Source organism: Nomascus leucogenys, chromosome 22a, assembly GCF_006542625.1.
Source record: "Nomascus leucogenys isolate Asia chromosome 22a, Asia_NLE_v1, whole genome shotgun sequence".
In the NCBI taxonomy this organism is placed as follows: domain Eukaryota; kingdom Metazoa; phylum Chordata; class Mammalia; order Primates; family Hylobatidae; genus Nomascus; species Nomascus leucogenys.
In genome coordinates, this window is record NC_044402.1 from 61355210 (window position 1) to 61364809 (window position 9600).

At 38.9% G+C, this 9600-nt stretch overlaps 1 long non-coding RNA gene across 1 annotated transcript; it reads right to left on the reverse strand.

Annotated features, from left to right (window-relative positions):
- Positions 1–2430: 2430 nt before the first annotated feature.
- On the reverse strand, positions 2431–8683 carry LOC105738746. Its single transcript, XR_001114601.2, has 3 exons — positions 8497–8683; positions 6858–6955; positions 2431–2613 (listed from the first exon to the last, which is right to left on the reverse strand). It is a non-coding gene; the product is annotated as an uncharacterized LOC105738746 (long non-coding RNA).
- Positions 8684–9600: the final 917 nt, after the last annotated feature.

Here is a 9600-nt window from a genome sequence, read left to right on the forward strand (position 1 = left end):
AATTTGATAATCATGGGTCGAGTATGTCAACATCCCTGTGTGGACACTGACAGCTTTCAGGAGTTGAACACACAGTCTACTGTCAAGAGTTTAGTTAGAAATGAACAGAATCATATACACCACAGCAGGCTGAATATGCTAAGTGCTAAGTTAGGAATATAAATGATGTGCTTTAAGAGCCAAAGAAAGAAAAGACGATTCTGTCTGGGGACACTGTTCATGATTTCACAAAGATGATAGATTTGAGCTGGGCTATCCTAATCCTTGCTGCTAAAAGTGATCTTTGGACATCAACATTTACATCATGTGGGAGCTTGTTAAAAATTAAAAACGTGAATCCCACCCCAGACATAGAGAGAAAGAATCTGCACTTTAATAAGGTCTACAGGCTAATCATATGGGCATTCAAGTTTCAGAAGCACTGATTTAACTACTTTTACAATGACTAGAGATATAGAAAGAAGGACATGTCAGGTGTACACAAAAATAATGAAAGCCAGTAGAAATAGAGGATTAATAGAGTACCTACGGAGGATTTACATCTGTCACCTAACACTAATGGGAAAAAAACACCACAACCACTTATTATGACCCAGTGACTCTGCTAAATGATTGATTATGCTATCTCATTTTGTGCTCTCAACAATCCCTTGAGCTAGCTGCATCATTTCACAGACGAGAAAGCTGACACTAACAAGGGTTAAGTAATTTTCCAAGTCTACATAGAGAGAAAAGAGTAGAGCCAGGATTCAAAACTAATGTTTGCTTCCAAACTAGACCTCTCAGCCGCTACCTACTCTAAGCCTTGGATTTTCTCCACCAGAAACAAATCCCAGTCCTTATCAACACTCCCCTAGAGAACAACAAGAGGGCCTGAAGCCCACAGGTAGAGCATCCCAGGCAGCCCACACTCTATTCCTCCTTCCATCCTTCTTTCTTTCTGAAACTCCTACACCTGATGGAATAAGAAGGGAAGACTGACAATACTGTTTTGGTGACTAAGGTAATTATTTTTTCATTACAAATAGAACTTTGGGGAGACTCTCTCTTGGGCAACCCTCTTTCTCAGCATGAGGCAGCTTCCTCTCTCTTCTTTTTTTGTGTGTGTGTGTATTAAACTTTCTGCTCCTAAACCCACCCCCAATAAAATAAAATAAAATAAACATTTTATTTTATTGCCAACTAAATTTATATATACCACAGAAATTTTGGAAAACACAAAGAGGTACAAACAGAAAAATTTAAATTATCTGTAAAACCACAACTCAAATATACCACAGTTAACATTAAGATATATTTCCGGCCGGGCGTGGTGGCTCACGCCTGTAATGCCAGCACTTTGGGAGGCCGAGGCAGGCGGATCACGAGGTCAGGAGATCAAGACCCTCCTGGCCAACATGGTGAAACCCTATCTCTACTAAAAATACAAAAATTAGCTGGGCCTGGTGGTGTGTGCCTGTAGTCCCAGCTACTCAGAAGGCTGAGGCGGGAGAATCGCTTGAACCCGTGAGGCAGAGGTTGCAGTGAGCCAAGATCACGCCACTGCACTCCAGCCTGGTGACAGGGCAAGACTCCATTTCAAATATATATATATATATATATATATATATATATATATATATATATATATATATTTCCTTCCAGGCTTTTTCATATATTTTAATATTTTATATAATTAGTAGTGTACTGTCCATCTTGTTTTGTGACTTTTTTATTAAACAACACATTATGAACAATTTCTTTAGTCATTAATGCTTTTATTCATGAGTATTCCTAATGGTTAGATGGTGGCAATATAATTTCTGTCTGGCCTCGCCAAGAGTCAGGGAACAGAGGCTAGACAATGGGACAAGTGCAGAGAACAGGCTGGACATAACCCACCTTAATGATTGGTTCTTCCCTTTATCATTTTAAAATTGATATTGGTCACATTAAGTTTGTTTACAATAACAAATAACTGCATATTATAGGCAAATAAAATTATCAAATTTCCCAAAAGTAAGAAAAATGAAATCAGAGAAGCACTGTAATTCTACGTCCATGAATAACCTATGCTTCTTACTTGCTATAAATGGTGTGTCAGCAGGGGCTCTTGATAAAATATCTATTGTTTTTTAAAGTACACCAATCATTATGTACACTATAATATTCTAGTAGTAATACATGCTCACTGGAGATATTTCCAAAAACACCCAAAAGTAAAGCCATCTTATATAGTAATACTTGATTGCAGGAACAGAAACTGACTTGAGAATAAATAATAATAATACTGTATATTATAAGGCACAGGAATATCTTATGGTACTCAGCCAGGCTTCATGAAGGCTACACCCAGAAACTGGAAAGTCATCATTAACCAGTTCCTCTGTTAGATCTCATGAACTCTTGTCTTTTTCTTTCTTTGTATATCTGCCTTTGTCTTATTTTCCTGAAAATTTGCTTTCTTTGTGCAAGTAGGAGAAGATGCCTGCACCTCCAGTCCAAAATGTTCATGTCTCTCAATCCAAGGCATGCATACAAACTGACTTGTTTTCTCTGAATTTCCAAGTCTAAATTCCCAGAAGAAAAGATCCAATTTGCCCGGCATGAGTCAGGTGTCCATCATGATCCAATCTGCAACGGGTAGTGGGAGGTTAGAAGGGGCAGTGGGTGAGGAAGGGAGGATAAGACCGAGCAGAGTCACATATTCTCAACACAAAGGAGTTGAGGAGCCATCATTAAAAGGGTCTACTAAAAACTGGGAAAACAAAAACAAACCAAAAATTCAACTAACAAATGTTAATATTTTCCTGGATTTTATCCCAATCTGTTTTCTATTCTTACATTTAATAATATTTCCTTCTAGGCTTTTCTAGATATAGGATATTTTAGTTGTGATAATGATGTATAAACTTTATACCTTAATATAAGAATTCTTCATATTACTGTAAAGTCTTGAAAAATATTTTAAATCAGCAAACCACCAATTAGTCAATGTGCAATATTTTGCTAACCATTCCCATGTCATTGGAAACTCAAATTATTTCCCATGATTTCAAATAAATCTGAGATCACCACCTCTGTGTGCAGAAAGCTATTTTTCTATTTTGAGTTACTTCATTAAAACTGACTTCCAGATGCTGAATTTTACCAGAATAAAGATAATGAAAATTGTCCAAGTTCTTGATAGATACTGCTAAATTTCTTTCCGAAAGCGTTGCATGAAGTGTCTTTCACATATCCTCATCAGCATAAGACATTATTGTATTTAAAAATTTGCCATAGTTAACAATAATTTATTGTTGAAATAACTGAAAGAGTAGAATTGGAATGTTCTTAACACAAAGAAATAATAAATGTTTAAGGTGTTGGATATTGCAATTACCCTGATTTGATCATTACACATTGTATGCTTGTATCAAAATATCACATGTACCCCATAAATAATAAATATGTGCAACTATTATGTATCCATAAAAATTAAAGATCATCTTTTAAATTGCTATACTGGAAATTTGAGATAGAAGTAACATTTACTGGCTTCTTTTTTTTGAGACAGAGTCTCACTCTGTCACCAGGCTGGAGTGCAACGGTGCAATCTTGGCTCACTGCAACCTCTGCCTCCTGGGCTTAAGCAATTCTCATGCCTCAGCCTCCTGAGTAGCTGGGATTACAAGTGTGTGCCCCCACACCTGGCTAATTTTTGTACTTTTAGTAGAGATGGGGTTTCGCCATGTTTGCCAGGCTAGTCTCGAACTTCTGGCCTCAGTGATCCACCCGCCTCGGCCTCCTAAAGTGCTAGGATTACAGGCACGAGCCACGGTGCCAGACTTCAACGGCATTGTTAAAGCAACATGAGTATAAACACGGTTTCTTCTATGTAACTGTTGAGGCTTAATCACCACAGATTGGCCAATTATCATTAAACCTCCTTTAGCAGCCAGGACTAAACACACCATTCTTCTTTGGTACCACCCTTCATTCATCCGACAAACATTAGTTGACCACCTGTTAGCTGCCAAGCACTGTTTGAAACTTAGAAATAGAAATATATAGATATATGGTCCCTCTTCCTAAAGGTACTGTTACATGAAGGATGGCAGCCCTCATGGGAGTGGACACAATAGAGAAGAATCACTGCATCCCACTCAGGCCTTCCCTGCATAGCCCTGGAACTCCCTCAGTGATACACACCCAACAGGTCCTCAGGTCAGCTCTGGTCCTTCGGAAAGTTCCAAGGAATGAGGGAGGGTAGCACTCTGAGCACATTTCAACCACAAATCCCAGGCTTACCTAGCACTTCGCTTTTCCTGCTTAAATGAAAAAAGAATGCCTAAAAATGCGTTATAAGAATGGATGAGGCTGGGCTCAGTGGCTCATGCTTGTAATCCCAGCACTTTGGGAGACAGAGGCAGAGGTGGGCAGATCAGTTGAGGTCAGGAGTTCAAGACCACTGGCCAACATGGTGAAACCCCGCCTCTACTAAAAATACAAAATAATAGCCCGGTGTTTGTGGCAGGCACCTGTAATCCCAGCTACTTGGGAGGCTGAGGCAGGAGACTCGCTTGAACTCGGGAGGCAGAGGTTGCAGTGAACCAAGATCATGCCACTGCACTCCAGCCCAGGCGACAGAGTGAGACTCTGTCTCAAAAAAAAAAAAAAAAAAAAAAAATGGATGAGACGTTCCTTTGGAATTTATTCAAACGTATCAAAGTTTTTTAAACCCAACTATAACATCTGGAGCAGACAAAATCTGCACTCAGTAGTAGATTCTTATGATCTCTCTCTCTCTCTCTCTCACCCTCCCTCCCTCTCACTGACTACAGTTTATTAATATAAATGTTGCTCCCAATTTGAGAAGTTCATTGAGGCATAATTTAGAATTAATAAGCTCAGGCAATAGTATACAATTAATGTACTTCCCAAGTTAGGCAGGAGTTTAATGTCACCTCATAAAACCAAGTCTTTGTGATTATCGAAGTACCAGCTGTGAACTGATCAGGAACACAAAAGGAATTTTGTTAATTATCATTACCCAGAGGAAAATAATTAGTTTCTTTGCAGGGAGAATAAAAACAAATGTTACTATTTTCATTTTAATTTCAACCACTGAGGTTGATAAAACTCAGAATTGGTCTACCAGTTTTGGTTGTCCTATTTCTAAATATTACAAACTCATTAATGCATTAGCAGATTGCATGTTAATCTTCATGTCCATAAATTAATTGGAACACTAGTCACTGGATAATTGGCACATTGTTTTTAAGGGGCATAAAATAACTGCCAAACCCCAAGGTAAAAAGGGCGACTGAAACACCTTTGGGGAGAATGATGTAATCTAGCTTTCTTAAGACTTCAAAGCTTCATCAAAGTCTTCTTTAACCCATTATCCTTTCCTTTAAGCATGGCAAAGTGACTTTCCTTCTCCCTCACACCTTGCAGATAAATCTTAAAATCATCAGAACAGAGTAACATTTATTGGCCTAACTGAAGAACTTGGGTCCAATTGCAGCCTTCTCTTCTCTAGAGCCATCAGGCATGAGGACCCACTGTCCATTTGGGTTAGGAACCACACTGTTCACAGGGAATGCTACGTTTTGTTTGGAACAGAGTATGGTATTTCTGAAATATTGAAGATAGCGCTAGGCCATTTGGGTAGCTCAAAAATGCAATAAGGGCTGGGTACAGTGGCTCACACCCTTAATCTCAGCACTTTGGGAGGCTGAGGCAGGAGGATCTCTTGAGCTCAGGAGTTCAAGATGAGCCTGGGCAACATAACAAGACCCTGTCTCTACAAAAAAAAATAATAATTAAAAAATTAAAAAAAAAAAAACCTAGCCAGGCATGATGGCGTGCATCTACAGTCCTGGCTACTTGGGAGGTGGAAGTAAGAAGATCCCCTGAGCCCAAGGTGTCAGGGCTGCAGTGAGCTATGACTGCACCACTGCAATCCAGCCTATGTGACACAGTGAGACTCTGTCTCTAAAACAGAAAAACAAACAAGCTAGAAGATGTTGAATGATTTATTATTTTTAAATTTTTGGAGCTTTCAGGAAGCCTACAGATGACAAAGTGCAAGCAGACACAAGCATTAAAAAACAAGAATGTCAGGAATTCTGACCCCAGGGGCAGATAAGCAGTCACATCCTTTGCCCTAGGATGTAGAACTCAAGCCTAAACCTACAAATCTTGATTTTACAAATCCATCTCATGTCATTTTCATGCCATTAATTAAAGACATTTATGTGTCACTAAACGTCTTTCAACAGATCAACTTTGCCGCATAGGTCCAAGTAAGAGCTTGGAAGAGAAAAGAGTTTGAGTCCAACGTCTATATTTACGGCTTTTGGCATTTACTTACATTCTTTGGGCCTCAGTTTCCTATCAGAAAAATGCAGATAAGAATAGCAACTTTGCCACAGTACTGTTTGAGGGATGAAGTGCAAAAAAAAGATCACTATACATCAGTATTCTCTTTGTGGAAACTGCTATTCCTCTAATTACACTATGTTATCAGTAGATGAACAAACCTGAACAACAAACCAATAGTCAAGTGTCCATGGAGAGAAATTATTGTTGCAATTGAGTGAAACAAGTTAGTGGTGTGATATATGTAATGACTTGCATCGTTGCCATTGTGCTGCATACTAATTAGTTATAAATAATAAGCCATAGATATAAATGTCTATAATTAGTATTGCTTTTACAGGAAAGTTCAATTTTTCATTTTTCTCTTCTCATTTTGTCCATTCTCCATATCTGTAATCAGCATCAATATCAGCAATTTTTGAAAGTACAGCTTCACTATTATCACTCACAGGAACAATCACCCACATTAAAAGATAGAGCCCCTTGCCCTTGAACCAAGATGTTCTTACTTCAATGCTAGGTGTTTCAATTCAACCAGGACCTTCTCCACTGGGGTTTGCAGTACTAGAGGCAGTAAAACATCTGGACCATGAGGTCACTTCTTCTCCTTGGAAGGCAATGGAGGACTGTTCACGGTATAAAGAAAAAGAGGAAGCAAGTCAATATCTGTGGAGGCACTCCCAGGTATTTGGCACTGCTAGATGCTTTTCAATTTTGTATCTACATCTCCTACCACCCTCACAAGGTAACTATGACATTATCCCCCTCTTACATGTGAGCAAGTTATACCTAACAAATGTCAAATAACTTATCTAAGCGCCGAGCTAGAAAGGGCAACACAAGAGTTTGAATTGAGATCTGCTCCACATAAAATCCTAGCCTGCTATATTAGCAAGTGAGTCAGAGCAAAAGCCCTGAACTCAAAAGTATGTGGGTGTGTGGCCCAGGAGGGCAGAACCCAGGGAGACAGAGCTCTGAAACCTAGGAAGTGAGAGTTTTGAAAGAGATGAAGAGGATCAAGGATTGATCAAGGAAAGGGGAGAGGGGAATTAAGTCAGTTCATGATCACTTTCACTGTAAAAGTTTTGCTCTGGGAAAGGCAATGGGTGAGTTCAAGGGTGTATCAGCTGGGCTTTGGTAGTGGAAGCAGAGTTGCTATGAGCATTACGGTAAATCCATAAAGGATTTACCATAGGAATTAGAGTTTACAGAATTGTGGGAAGAGCAAGGAAAGGAAAGTTCTGGGTTAGAGAGTTGGAGGATGGGAAAGTCAGGAAGCACTGACTCGGGTTGGCAAGATAATGCTTTCAGAGAGACTTGAGAAGCCAAGCACAGCCCATCTATGAAGCAGGGCTGTGAGTAGGAGCTCAGGGAGACCTCAGGAGAGCTTCTGCCTCTGGCAGCTACTGCCTCTGGCAGCTACTGCCTCTGTGGGTCTGGAATCAAGAATCTGGGGGTGGGCCTGGGGCCACAGTGGTCAGCAGGTCCTGTACTCTGGATGATGAGAGGACCACCACGTGGAGAACAGTGAGGATAAACTGGGACCCACCAGGTACCTCTGCATCTATTCATCTTTGTATCTGGTGTGCTTCCGATAGTGTATTTCCACTAAAGTTCCTCTCCTGACTAATGCTACAGGAAACTCCACAGGAAGGCGATTCTCCTAATGTACTTCCAAGCTTAATCAAGCTCGCAATAGGCACAATTTAAGACAAAGAGTGATGCAGGAAAATCCCTTAGGAAGCTATGTTATAGAAGTCCATGCACGATGTGACTAGTAGAGAGAGAAAAAATGATTTAAGAAACAGGAAAAAAAATGCAAGTGGACTTGGCAATGAACTAAACAAGTATAAAGAATTTATTTTTAGGGTTAACACTAGCTAAAATTAGAAATATCACAATTGATAGATAAATTATAATTGGCAACAGTGATTTACACAAGCATACTAATAGTCCAATTCTAGCATTATCAAGGGATTTTAAACCTACATTGGGGAAACTTTTGCCTCTTGCAGCACATTGAACAGAAAAATCCATTATTAAACTCTTTTAAAATTTCATATATGAAAATATTTTTACATATGAAATGCTACCAAAACTTTATAAAAATAAGAAAATTTATTAGAGGTGATACATGATTTTACTCACCTATGACAGGTTTTCTTGTGTGTGTAAAAAAATTATGCCAGATTTTTAGCAGTGAAGATTCTTCTTGTGTTTGAAGGATTGAAGACCTATGACTCCAACAGCCAAAAGAGTAAGTTGTGCTTGGAATGCTTGCCTTCCAGAATATTTGAAGCAATTAAGCAATCTTGCTCCTATTTCCTCTAACTACTGAAAAATCAAATATCATAAGAATCCCTGTTGACCCCCAAATCCACCCAACACAATTTATTGAGGCTCCCCTAGATGACCCACAAAGTAAATGGAGTTACATTTTCTTTCTTCTTTTGAAAACAACTTTGTTGAACTGTTAAACTGACTAAGGCACTGGTTTCTATTATTTTTCAATAATAGAAAAATATAAATGGCAAAAATATTAAAGTGTCTTCCTAGCAGAGTCCACAGGGTGAGTAAAAAGCATTATCCAAAGAGTCTGAATAAGGGAGGACATCGCCACTGGCTCATCTTCTGTCTCAGAGTCACCTCAGTCTTGAAATCCTGGGTCAGTATCCTCAGAAGTCGAAGGACGTGTCAGGATAATCCGAGGTACCTTTGAGATAATCAGAGGTTGTTGACAAATGAGATGGAGGGGTTTTTAAAAGTAAGGAGGCTAGTGGAAAAATAAGCCAAATGTCAGGAATTGCCATAGAATATGAGTAATCAAGTCAATGTAGTTACAGACAAAGCTGTGATAAAAGCATGAATAAAACAACGTGAGAAATGTTTTAAGCGGCAGAATGAAAAAAACAGATGCAATGAATCCAATTAGGGCTAGTAAGCCAATAAAACAGTGTTAAACACTTTAAGAGTGTCAGTCTAACTTTGATGTTTTATTACCAATATATGACATGTGCATAATCTGTGCATCAGATGATAATAAGTGCTGGGGTTCACCTGTAATTAAAAGGCCTCGTAACAATTTGCATTGATTTTGGTACACTCTACAGGGGTCTCAAAGTACTCAATGCCAAAACACTTTTTTCTTTCAAACTATAATCTTTAACAGCTACTAAAGCAAAATGATTTAATCAGAATCCCAAATGCTAACAAATGAGTGCGTTATTTGCAAGCATCATTTAGTAAGGCAGA